The sequence below is a fragment of the Macaca thibetana genome, chromosome 3 (genome assembly GCF_024542745.1).
Source record: "Macaca thibetana thibetana isolate TM-01 chromosome 3, ASM2454274v1, whole genome shotgun sequence".
Classification (NCBI taxonomy): Eukaryota; Metazoa; Chordata; class Mammalia; order Primates; family Cercopithecidae; genus Macaca; species Macaca thibetana.
The window spans coordinates 119,067,591-119,081,300 of NC_065580.1; the positions used below are offsets into that span (position 1 = coordinate 119,067,591).

Below are 13,710 nucleotides of genomic sequence, written 5' to 3' on the forward strand. Positions count from 1 at the left end.
GAACTTTTGGCCTCTCTCTTCCTATGCAAATTGGTAAAAGACCTTGGGATTTTTTTAGGTGTCCTTACCTCACCTTGTTTCGTTTTGATACATCTTTTCTAATAACCCAGTTTGTCTCTTCTCACCTTCAAGCCGTCAAACTTCAAACGGTCATGCAAACAGAGCCTCTGACTATGGCCCCTTCTGCTGGGGTACCCTTAGATCAGTCTCCGAGTAAGCTCTGACTGCCATTTGCCCGGAGCGGCGCCTCCTGTCAGCAGGAAGCAGTTAAGATCAGTCTTCATCCTTATCCTTATTCTAATGTACTTCTTCAGAGTGGGGAATGATAGATGTAGGAAGCAGATAACTGGGGGCGGTCCCTGGAGAATCTCCCACCTACCCCACAAGGATTTACATCAGATGTGTTTGTGCAGGTGAGGGACCCTGCCAGGGTCTTTTCTGTGCATGCCTGCAATGAACTGGGGACCCACCTGTGCACTGGGAAGATGGGGTGAAGTCATGGAAAATTCATGCCTTGTGCAGGTGGGAGGAGCCTGCCCTCTTCAGCTCATGTGTGGTGGCCTGGTGTTCAATCTGTGTGGTGGGAGCCCATTAGCAGGGCTCCCGTTTTTCTGTTGATTTTTTTTTTTTTTTTTTTTTTTACTTTTCTTTCTTTCCCTTTTTGCCCAATAAATTCTGCTCCCCTCACCCTTCAATGTGAGCACTTGACTAATTTTTCTTGGTTGTAGCTGAATGAAGGAGCAAAAATTCTGCATCAACCCTATGCAGAATGGTGCACAATTTAAACCACATGAATTGTTTATTTCTGGAATGTTCCATTTAATATTTTAGGACCACAGTTGATCTTGGAATATTACTTTATAACACAACATAAAAATATTGAAAAATAGAGCATATAGCAACCAATACATGGTAAAATCATTCTATTTTCCAACTTCTTCCACCAGAGCTACAATTTTAGCCAGTAATTTCCAAGCTATTAAAGTTTTGGCTTTCGGCATTACCAATTTTTGTTTCCCTACATGGCATGGGTCTCAACTGTTTAAGTCTCAGAGAAGCTTTCTTGCTGTGTGCCATTCAAACAGAAAGCCAGTGGCTTCATTATGCATATATATACACTATATATAATATATATAATGTATATATAATATATAATATATAATATATAATGTATAAATAATATATAACGTGTATACATATTTTATATATATGGTATAAGGAGGTAATTAACAGAGAAAGTTTAAACATGAGTGTAGCCTTGGAGTCATCTTTTCTGGATTGGAATGCGAATTCTGCTAGCTTTTGCTAGCTGGAAAACCTTGGGCAAGTTACTTAAACATTATTTTCCCACCTGCAAAAATAGATTGCCTTGTTGAGTAAGTTACTGGATGTTTCTAAAGCCATTGCTATGCCTAAGACAGAATGACAAGCATGCCACCACAGCTGTACCCGGCTCCAGACACCTGTGTGTGTCTGATGTGTCACATCTGTCCTCCAGCAGGTTAATTCTACTGGATTCTTAAGGTAAGGCACAGTCTTGCTGTGGTGTTAGTTGTGGAATGAAGTGTTTGTTTGCTTCAAGAATTATGTCAGAAATCGGCAAATTCTAGAATTAATTAAGGATGCCTGAAATAAATATATATTTATATATTTTCCCCACATTTTATCATCTATGAAGTATAGATGAATGTCAGAGTATCAGAGTATAATTATTGTTTCCATTTGTTTTCCTAGCACTACATAAAGTATTACAATAATATTTTTTATAACAGATTACAGGGCAACATTTTCTAAGGAAAATGTATAGAAAGTAAAGCAAAATAAGAACAAAGGCAAAAAACAAACACACAAACAAAAACTCATAGAATAAAAACCTACTTGACTGATTTGACTGTTAGTCTGTGGGTTTGTTAGTCTTTAGGTCTCCAGTGTTTCCCAAACAAGAATCAGGCTGCAAAGCTGTGTGGTGCTCCAACACCCAAATGGCCTCCCTGGCCCAGGGGAATGATGGAAAAGAAAGACCCTCCCACAGGACAGAGAACAGGCACCTCTGACAGTAAGATGAATCAGAGCCCTGTCAGGCAATTGCTCCTCACACAACAGAAGGCATTTGCTGCTGAGACATGAGACTTGTTCTAGGTCAGAGATGCAAAAAGGACAGTGTCGAGTAGCTTACATGAAGACAGCAACATTTTTTTTTCCTCAATACAATTCTGTATGGGATTTACTATCTTCCCACATTTAGTATTGTAGAAGCGAAGCCTAATGCCAATTTATTGATTCATTTTCTTTGCAGATAATTGTGTTTTCTGTTCTCATATTATATACATTTTTACATTGGTTCTCCTCATTTTGGAAAAATCAGAAATTTTACCAAGGCATGTCTGGATGTCAATCTTTTTTATTATTTATTTCCCTCTTCAAGAACTTTCTTCAGATTGTGAATGTGTTTTCTATGAATGCTATGACTGTAGCTGTTGGTTGTCTTTCCTTCTAGTTAGGTACAAGCGCACACACACACACACACACACACACACACACATGTGCACACAGGCACACACACATGAACCCAGACACATACACATAGATGAGCTTTTTATTCTCTGGGATCTATAGTTTATATCAATAGCTTGTAGTTTTTCACTTTGTCATCATCTGTTAATACTTTGTCCTTTAAGTAGGAGAAACTTTCCTCCAAACAATAAATTCCATTTCCTTCCTGTTCAGTACCATTGATTCCAGCATTTGAAATTTTAATAATCATATTTTTCATCTGAAAGAAATCATTTATCATTTCTGATTGTTCTAATGTTCTCATTAAATAGCCACTTTTCTTTCTTTAATCTGCTAAAGAATATGAATATGAAATAGAGGTTTTTGGAAATATTCTTTTTTCTCATGGAATGTGTGTACAATTTAATACAGTAATACTTAGGTTGACCCATGACTTCTCACGACTTCTTTTTTGCAAATTTTGTATATTAAGAGCAGCTAGATATCTGTTGTCATTTTTGTCCAGTCATAGGATTTAAGTTTTTTTTTTTAATTTCCTGAAGTTACAAAAGGTGCTTTTAAAATGTATATTCCTTATAATGCAGCCATAAAAAATAATGAGATCATGTCCTTTGCAGGGACATGAATGAAGCTGGAGTTCATTGTGCTTAGAAAAGTAACACAGGAAAAGAAAACCAAATACCACATATTCTCACTTACAAGTGGGAGCTAAATGATGAGAAGACCACGGACACATAGAGGGGAACAACACACACTGACTGGGGCCTTTTGGAAGGTGGAGGGTGGGAGGAGGGAGAGAATCAGGAAAAAGAATTTCTGGGTACTAGGCTTAATACCTGGGTGATGAAATTATCTGTACAACAAACACTCATCAAATAAGTTTACCTACAGAACAAACCTGCACCTATAGCTCTGAACTTAAAAGTTTTAAAATATATTTTTATAAAAAGAAACACACAAGAAACAAAACAAAATAAAATTATATAAAATGAAATGTGTGTTCCTGAGTTAGGGGTTCAGTTGAGTCTGAAGTGGGCTTTTGTGTCATAGCAACGCCCATGTTTCCTTCTAGTTCATGAATTCGACTGTAACAGCCAGCAGCAGATCATGGTTGTTCATCACTGGTCAGGATTGTTTTGTTTGCTAGGAGGGAGAATGATGAAAAACATAAGAGAAAAACGCATGCTTCTATCTGCTTGTATAATCATCAGTTTGTTATCAGTTTGTGGACTAAAGACCAATTTGCCATGTTCCTGGACAGAGTCTATTCCACTTTTATAAGCTTCCACACGGAGTCTTCAAACTTTTCTCAAGAAAGCCGTGAGCTTTTTGAAGGCAGAGATGGTATCTCCTCTAGTGTCGAGGCAGGAAATTTACACGTGTGCTCAGTTTTTAGGACTTGTAGGAATGAAAGAATGAATGAAGATGCAAGCCAAGCAGTCAATGGGTGAGTTCTCCTGTAACCACTGTGCTGTGAGAGTCCTGCTGTCCCTAGACTGCCTCACTGTGTCCCCTCCCTGGGACCGCTGTGGTGGGTGTACTCTGCACCAATTTTATGCTATGCTGGGAGGGCATCTCAGGGGACAGCAGGTGTATGATACCCGAGGAGATAGACATGTGGTCTCTTTTTATTCACGTATTACTATCTCTGATGCTGCACTTAGTCTCTCCTTGGAACTCTCTCCATCTCTATCCATTTTTCTCTGCCTCCCTTTTCTCTGTCCTGGTGGCCTTGAAGCTCAAAGGATGGAGAAATCATCAGATCGGTGGATACAATAATTTGTTTATATTCCAACTTTGTAAATCAGGGATTATATGACTTTGGCCAAGTTGTTCACTTCTATTCTAAGTTCCAGTTTCTTTATATACAGGACCCAGCACTGAAACAGATGAACTTTCAGGTATTTTTGAGATTCTCTAGTCAATTCTCAATGTCAGTTCGTTCCCAAAAGTCAGTTTCCCAGTTACTCTTTGCTTCCAGGTAGGCACCGCACTACCTTTCCCCACTTTTTTCCCTCCACTTTCCGGAGCAGCCCATGCTGCTGGCAGTGGGGCTCTCTCCTTAGAAGTCACTGCATTTCTATACTGCTTTGAGGCACAGATATCAATCCCTTTTCTAGGTAAGACAACTGGAGTTCAGGGAGGTGAACCCACTAGCAAAAGTGACATAGCAGTTAACTATCAGAACCAGAATTTGATTTTAGGCCAATCTGAAACCATGATCTCTTGCCCTTTTGTATTTTATTTTGCTCAAAATAAAAATTCAGAAAACATAGAGCAAACATGGTTTTTATTAATTTAGAAGTTAATTCACAGTTCCGTGTTATTATTTTCTCCTTATGTGTTGGGCACTACGCAGAGAACACAGACTGCCTTAGTATGAGTAAATGAAAGGGCATTTCAGTGCTAGCTGATGCTGGCTCCTAGACCCTAGCTTGGAGTTGAAGAAGGGTGATAACTCTTAGCTCTCCACACAGAGGTGAATGGGCAATGCCCTGGCCGCCTGTGGTGTCTGCAACTGTGCCGAGTCTATCTTGCGGGTCAGTGATCAGTGGTGGAAAAGGACTCCTGCTTGCTTAATGTTAGAGATACCACATGAGAGAGGCTGCACAAGTTCTGACATCAAACTGCCTCGGGAGAATGTACACAGGACTAAATGGGTGTGTGGGCCTGACCCCACTCTTAAGTCATTGAGTAATTCTTTTAATTAGTCACACAACACTTTCTAAATCTAACCACAACATTTAGAAACAATATTTGTTTAGAATTTCAACATGCTGCACCAGAACCAAGTTTGATCATATTGCTTGTGACTCAGGGTCTAAAGACTGCAACAAACTTAGCAAAGATGTGGTTGGTATCCAAAGGGAAAAGCTCTTCATTTCAAGGTAACATCTGCTTGAAGGGCTTGGTGCCCCAGAGGGTACTTTACCAGAAGGCCATTAAAGATACAAATGGTCTCTAAACTCCAACTTATTTTATGTTTCAATTCAGCAAGCCAGAGTCATCAATTTTTTTTCGTTTTTTCTTTTGTCTATTCAACAATACTAGTCAGGGAGGCAGGTAAACATGAAATTGGCAGATGATAACTCTGAAACCTAAACCCGTAGAGTAAAGCCAAATTAAAACATTTGCAAATGTTCTTATTCTTGTATGTTGATTCATTCAAAATAGAGACTTCCTTTTTGATTTTTAAATAGATACTAGTTTCATTCCCATGACAGTTTTGTTAAATATAAAGAATGTTTTCTTATACACTTCCACAGGACAATAAACAAATTGAAGTGCAAAGTCATTCCACTCCGAGAAGGGAAATTTCAAAATACATTTTAGAATTCAGGAACTTTTGCACTGCATGTGAATTAACTATTTTTAGCCTAAACATGAGACTTATATTTAGAGGCTGAAATCAGCTGATATAGCCTTATTTATGGTCTGACCCAACTGAGAGATGAAATCCGCTGTGATCATGGGCTTGGACATATAAATTCAAACTTAGTCTCTAAATATAAGGGGATCCTGATGACTAAAGGTAACATTTGCTGGAGTTTTCAGACTTAACAAAAGAGTGTCTGTTTTTGAGTGTTTTACATTACATTTTTTTAATTGAATTTTTTTTAATTCAGCTGCTAAATTCCTTTTTAAATGATTTGATGTCTTGTCCTGATTACTAATGGGAGCTTAGAAATCATACTGAAAACTTCATTAAGTTCTTCATTCATATTTCAGTAAAAGTTACCTCAGTTGACTTTCACATATATTTTGCAAACTTAGCTTAATTTTATCAGAACATTTTTGGTAAAAATTATTGATATGCTTTTATTTCTTTGGAAAACACAATGTATTAGCCAACCTACTGTGGTAAAATCAACTGTGTTTTTCTCAGTAGAGTGATGGTCCATTCTTTTCTTTATTCTTATTAGCAGGGGAGATCAGATACTTCCCCAGTCATAAGGATTCAGAATTACTCATTTGAATGGGAGGATATAATCTCAAAGTTCCTTTTGAAGCTAGTAAATATCATCCTAGTCTAAATTAGTTCTTTCTAGCAATAATTAAACAAATGACATTTCTTATAACTGGATTTCACCTTCTTTTCTAGTGAAAGTGCCTTTTAAAATGTATGGAGTAGTGAAATAAGCAGACCAAGGAATTTAAAGACATAGGGAAAACAATAAAGTGGTAAGAATTTTCTAAAACCATGAGCTCACTGTCTTTTTCTTCGCATATTTGATTAGTTTATAGAACTGAATACCTTCACAACTTAGAGTAATAGAAAAACTACCTCTCCACTTTTGTTGTTGTTGTTTGTTTGTTTTCAGAATTTGGCTTCATTATGTAGTAGAGAAATAATTTGGAGTCATTTTACAGAAGTAGGAGTTCTGTCAAGTCAATACTGCATTGCAGTTTGGTCCACTGAAGAAGCTATGCCTGAGATACAAAAGATGCTTCTACACGTTACCCGCTTTATGTTCACTTCCTCTCCCCTTTTCTCTCATCATTTATTGGGTTAAAACGCCACATACAGCTTTGTATAAATGACTCCCTGTGTCTGGAGTTTGGTTAGAATTTTACGTCCTAAACCAAACTTGTGGCTATGCTGTTTGCACCCTGCCATAAGACTTGACATAATACAAAATATAAAGTCATAGGAAAAACTTCTGGATGCCACCCCAAACCGTGGAGTATTCAATTTAGAATCTCCTGAATGTCAGGATGACAGATGGCACACAGTCTGTATGGATCCAGCTCTTGAGCAGCAGAAGCTCATAACTGAGAGGCTACACTGATTAAAAGATACAAACACTGTTTCAAGTTGTCTGTATCAGAATCATAATGTTTGTTTGAAACTGATCCTTCACTGGAAAAAAAAAAAAAAAAAAAAGTTTGATTAAATTGAAGAGAATGTGGTAACCTGTGAATTCTGAATAGCCACTCCATGAAAACAAGTTAATATATGATATTAGAAAGATGAAGGGGAGGTGTATTTCCTGACACAGCACTCTTCAATCTCTCCATTTTGATTACAAAAGCAGGCCTTACAATATTGATTTCATATAATATGCATTATTTACCAAATTTTAAATTTGTCCTAATTGGATAATAACATGTACTGCTGTTAGTCTTCCCCATAGATGTCATTTTCTTATGCTTCATTTCCTCAAAGTCAAACTCTAATCCTGTAATCTTCTTATAGATGTTTTTTAATGTCATCCCAATTGTCTCAAGTGAGTGGTAGGATTGTATGCACAGGAAATAAAGATCTGGCTTTCTGTTACCAAGTCTTTTGGTACCAGGAGGCCACTGATGCTAACAAATTCCCATCTAATTGGATCCAAGAGCTCCATAGCTGGTCTGACTTCCTTCTCAGGCTCCTTGGTTTCCACAGTTGTAGTACCTATGGCAATATACTTCCCTTGTGCTGCTACACTGTGTGCGGAGGAGATCATGCAAACACAGATGTCTGACTTTCGACTGACTTGGTTCTGTGGAATAATGATCTGGCAGGAGTTGACATCACTGGTGTTCTTGATGGGGTGGCTGAGGATGCAAATAACTCTGATTACCTGGCCCACTTTTTCTGGCCGATCTTTTACATAGCGGAGGTCACAGATGAGCTGCTTACAGTGAGCAATTTCTCCTTCGGATTTTACACCAATTACTTTTCCATTCTGCCCAATGATTTCTTCAATTGGTTTATTCAGCATATAGGTACCTTCATAAATAGCACTTAGCCTTGCAGAAAGCCTTGTGGCAGTTCTCCAAGGCCACAGAGTGGATAAAGGTATTGACTTTTGCCATATCTTGCCAAAGATTCACTGTCATGTTTAATTCTATTAATGGTTTCACAACATGGTTGATCTAAGTAGTCATCAGTTTTATAAAGTGCAAGAGCATGACCAGTAAAATCTGCAACATCTTGGTCCAAATCAAATTTCTTATACACCTCTCACATTGTGGTCTTCTTAGGATCAATTCCCTCTAAAGTTCTCGGATCTTTTTCCTCTAAGTTGGCAACATACACTAGGAATTTCTTGAAGTGATGTTTCTTAAACAGTTCTATTAAGCTAGATGTCAGGGCTTCTGTTTCAGTGGAAGGAACCTTGTAGATTTTTCCACCCTTATAGACAAATCTCCCTTCAGTCACTAAAATCCAGATAGCGAGTTATCTCTGTATATAGCAGCGTCTTAACCAGCTGACCATTAGCCACAAGGAACTTGGGAATCAAGTCAACATTCCAGTCTCTTCCTCTCCTCATTGATGCTGATGGTGATCCTGGTATTTTAAATCTTTTGTATAAATCTTCCAGTAATGTTATAGAGGCACTCTCTCCTCCATAGTAAAGGTTTCAATCCATATGAAGAACTTTCTTGCCCTTCACTGACTTTATACCGGAAAGGATACATTCCACCAGGCCGATGCCCAGCACAATCACAACGTACTCCTCATTCATGGTGGGTGGGGCAGGTGTGGACACAGGACCCGAGAAAGGAAAAGGCGCACGGGCTCTGTGACCACCCTGTGAGGCTGTGAGATGCTCTCTGGCATAAGGGAAACTGGAAGAGTATCTCTCCACCTTTTTTTTTTTTTCTTTTCTGAGATGGAGTCTCGCTCTGTCACCTAGGCTGGAGTGCAGTGGTGTGATCTTGACTCACTGCAACCTCCGCCTCCCAGGTTCAGGCAATTCTCCTGCCTCAGCCTCCTGAGTAGCTGGGACTACACATGTGCACCACCAGGCCCGGGTAATTTTTGTATTTTTAGTAGAGATGGAGTTTCACCATGTTGGCCAGGATGGTCTCAATCTCTTGACCTCGTGATCCACCTGCCTCGGCCTCCCAAAGTGTTGGGATTACAGGCGTGAGCTACCATGCCCACCCCTCTCCACTTTTTAAGGAAATATTATTTCTAGTTAAGTTTACACTGGATCTTCAATTTTATGAAAATCATCTAATTTAAAAATATTTTCAATACTTTTTCTTTGACTTCATTTTCCTAAGTAGACATTTCTCCTGCTTGAGTATGGCCTAAATATATTGTTTTGTTTCCATAGCTTGAAAGATATTGGATTTAACATTATCAACATGTAAATCACTGCTCTGCCACATACTCAGTTGAGTAAAATGGGAATAATAATGTCTACCATGTGAGACTGCAAAACGAGTTACTGATGTGATGTACGGGAAATCCCCAGCACACACAGTGTCTGGTGGACAGCTGTCTTTCATAAATATATGTTAAACTGGAAAATCAAGTCATGCTCTCTTTGATTTATTTTTACAAAGAATATGAAACAAGATAGCATAATTAATAATAGAGACAGGGCTTGAACTCAACCCCTCTCCTGTTTCAACCACCTTTTCAGGCCCATAGGTACAAAGCAAAAACATAAAATAAAAGTAAATAAAACAGACAACATGAAAACATTTTTTTCCTTATTCCTTAAAACATATTTCTATTTGGCCACACATTCATTCTGATCCAAGTTTCTCTGTAGAGAGCTGTTGTCCAGCATTTATTGTGTGTATGGCTGGTTAAAAATAAATGCAAAATTCTCATCTCTTGCAAACCAATTGCAAAAGACAAAGAATGGCAGCCAAATGGGGAGGATAGGTGTTCCATGAGAACATCTCAGAGAATCGTCAACCAATATGCCCTGCAGTATCAGACTGTATTGATGTTGGTTATATGCTGAGCTCTACTGACATTTGCTATTTATTTTGACAAGCAGTTAAACCATCAGGAATGTGCTGATTCATTGCCCCTCTGATAGGAGATCATGGAGCACAGGGGACAGTTTGGTAAGTAGGCTTCACACTGTGCTATTTTTTTCCCTAAAGGTTTGGTTTATCATTAAGAAGCAGGGAAATGTGGCAGAAAAACAAAACAAAACAAAACAAAACAAAAAACCATGGCCTGGATTATAAGACCCTTTTTTTTTTTTTTTTTTTTTTTTTTTTTTTTTTTGAGATGGAGTCTTGCTCTGTCCCCCAGGCTGAAGTGCAGTGGTGTGATCTCGGCTCACTGCAAGCTCCACCTCCCGGGTTCATGCCATTATCCTGCCTCAACCTCCCGAGTAGCTGGGACTACAGGTGCCCGCCACCACACCTGGCTAATTTTTGTGTATTTTTAGCAGAGATGGAGTTACACTGTGTTAACCAGGATGGTCTTGATTTCCTGACCTGATTATCCACCTGCCTCAGCCTCCCAAAGCGTTGGGATTACAGGTGTGAGCCACCACACCTGGTCTATAAGATGCTTTTTTTCTAGCCCCAATTCTGCTAAAAATTCTCAATATATAGGCTAGGATATTTAATTTTATGTGACAACTTAACTGGATCATAGAGTGCCTAGATAATTGGTTCAACATCATTCCAGGTGTATCTGTGAGGGCATTTGTGGATGTGATTAACATTGGAATCAGTAGACTGAGTAGAACAGATTACCCTTCCCCAAGTGGGTGTGCAGCATCATCTACTTAGGTGAAGACCTGAATAGAACAAAAAGTTGAAGGAAGGAAGAATTCACTGTCCTCTCTGTGTGAAGGCTTGAGCTGGAACGTTGGTCTTCTGCTGCCCTCAGACTGGAAATTACATCACAGATGCCCCTGATTCTCAGGCCTTTAAACTCAGACTGAAATTATGCAACTGGTTTTCTTGGGTCTTCAACACCCAGAGATCAAATTACAGGGATTTCTCAGCATCCATAATCATGTGAGCTTATTTCTTATAATAAATATCTTTCTATATACTGCATATGTAGATACAGATATATGATATCTATTATATTCTATCTACATACTGTGAAAGCATATGTATCTTTAGATCACTATCTATATGCATGTATGCATGGATGTAAGTATATATGTATGTATGTATATATCTATTTACCTACCAATCATCTATTTTATTGGTTCTGTTTTTCTGGAGAAACTTGGCTAGTGAAATGCATCCTTAGGCAATTTTATCATTGTGTAAACATCATACAGTGTACCTACACAATCAAAGATGGTATAGTATACTACACACCTAAACTATATGGTATAGCTTATTGCTTCTAGGCTATAAGCCTGTACATCATGTACTAAATACGGTAGACAATTGTAAAACAATGGCAAATATTGGTTTATCTAAACTTAGAAAAGTTGGTGGAAGGTGGAAGTATGAAAGATTAAAAAATGATACACTTTTATAGGGAGCTTATCATGAAAGGAGCTTACAGGACTGTAAGTTGCCCTGGGTGAGACAGTGGGTGAGTGCTAAGTAAATGTGAAGGCCTAGAACATTATGACACACCACTGTAGACTTTCTAAACACTATACACTTAGGCTACATACAATTTATTGAAAAATATTTTTCTCCAATAAAAAATTAACCCTAGCTTCCTGTAACTTTTTTACTTTATTAACACTTAGCTTAAAACACATTGTGCAACTGTACAAAATTATTTCCTTTCTTTATATTTTTATTCTATATACTGTTTTCTGTTTTTAAATCTTAATTTTATTTACTTTTTAAACTTTTTGTTAAAAACTAACACAGAAATACACACACTAGCCAGGGCCTACACAGGTCAGTATTGTCAATATCATGGTCTTCCACCTCCACATCTTGTCCCACTGGGAGCTCTTCAGGGAAAATAACATGCATGGAGCTGTCATTTCCTGTGATAACAATGCCTTCTTCTGGATACCTCCTGAAGGACCTGCCTGAAGATGTTTTACAGTTAACTTTTTTTTTTAAGTAGAAGTACACTTTAAAACAATAATGAAAGCATAATATAGTAAATACAAAACCAGTAACATAGTCATTTATTACAATTATCAAGTATTATGAACGGTACATCACTGTATCTGCTACAATTTTATACAACTGGTCACACAGTAGATTTCACTACACCAGCATGTCCCCAAACATGTGAGTGATGCTTTATGCTACCTCACCACGGATATGACGTCACTAGGCAATAGGAGTTTTTCAGCTCTGTTGTAATCTCATGGGACCATCCTCGTACATGCGTTTCATCTTTGATGTGTGGCATCATTATGCGACACATGACCATAGATAGCAATACTACTTCCAAATCATACCCTGGATTCTTCCTCTTCTCCCCGCTACCTCATTGTGTTGGCAGTTTTTCCTATCCTCATTCACCTGGATCACAGCAATAGCCATCTAACCAGTTTATTTCCTTTCTTGACATCCTATATTACAGTATTTATCTCCACCATAGCCTGGGTTATCATCTATAAATGAAAATCAGTTCACGACTTTTTCACATTTAAAGCCATCAGAGGCTGCCCATCAGAGTATAAACCCTAACTCCTTCCCACAGCTTGCACAAGTTCTTCACAGTCTGCCGCTGGCTACTGCCCCCACTTCATTCCACACCATCCTTGAGCTGGCCACCAAGTTCATCCATGGTGTCTTTTGTCATGTGTGGGCTTTTGTATAACTGTCAGAGGGACTTCACACTAGGAGGCATTTCCAGCCGGATACACTCTTTCCTATGACATTCATGCCGCAGACTGCTTCTTATCATTCAGATTTCAGAAACAACTCTCCAGATGGTCTCAGTCAGCTGTCCTGATTCTCTTGTCCACTCCACAGTAATTCCTGCTCAGCGTAAATCACTATTTCCTAGTTTTCAAATGATTAAATAAATGTATTGATGTGTTCGTTGATGTGCTTCCTCTCTGTCTGGCTCATGAGGATGTGTATTTTCTGAGAGAAGGAAGTAATTATTCAATACTATTTCTCCAGTTCCAGGTACAGAGGCATGTCTAATATAAAATAACCATCCTAAAGTATTTGTTGAATTAAGCAACGTGAAACATTTATTTCAATAGTGTACATCAAATGAATTTGGTACAAATGCACAATTTATATGTCAAATCTGCCTTAATACTTTCCTCATTAGTGTGCTGTAATTAAAATACAATTATGTGACAATACTGCATTGTGTGATGGTTTTCAATGATTTATGATCTTGTCTTTGTCAACTTGGATGGCTATAACAAATTATCATGGCTGATATACAATAAAAATTGATTTCCCACAGTTTTGGAGGCTGGAAAGTTCAAAGTCAAGGCAGCAGTAAGCAGATTTAGTGTCTGGTGAGTGTGTACTTCCTGGTCATAAATGGTTTCTTTTATAATGTCTTCAGATGGTGGAAGGGAGCTCTCTGGGCCTCCTTTA

The 13,710-nt window shown here is 38.3% G+C and overlaps 1 pseudogene; it reads right to left on the reverse strand.

Moving 5' to 3' along the window:
• Nucleotides 1-7,633: 7,633 nt before the first annotated feature.
• LOC126951459 (rab GDP dissociation inhibitor beta-like) lies at nt 7,634-8,969 on the reverse strand (annotated as a pseudogene).
• Between the last annotated feature and the right edge of the window lie 4,741 nt (nt 8,970-13,710).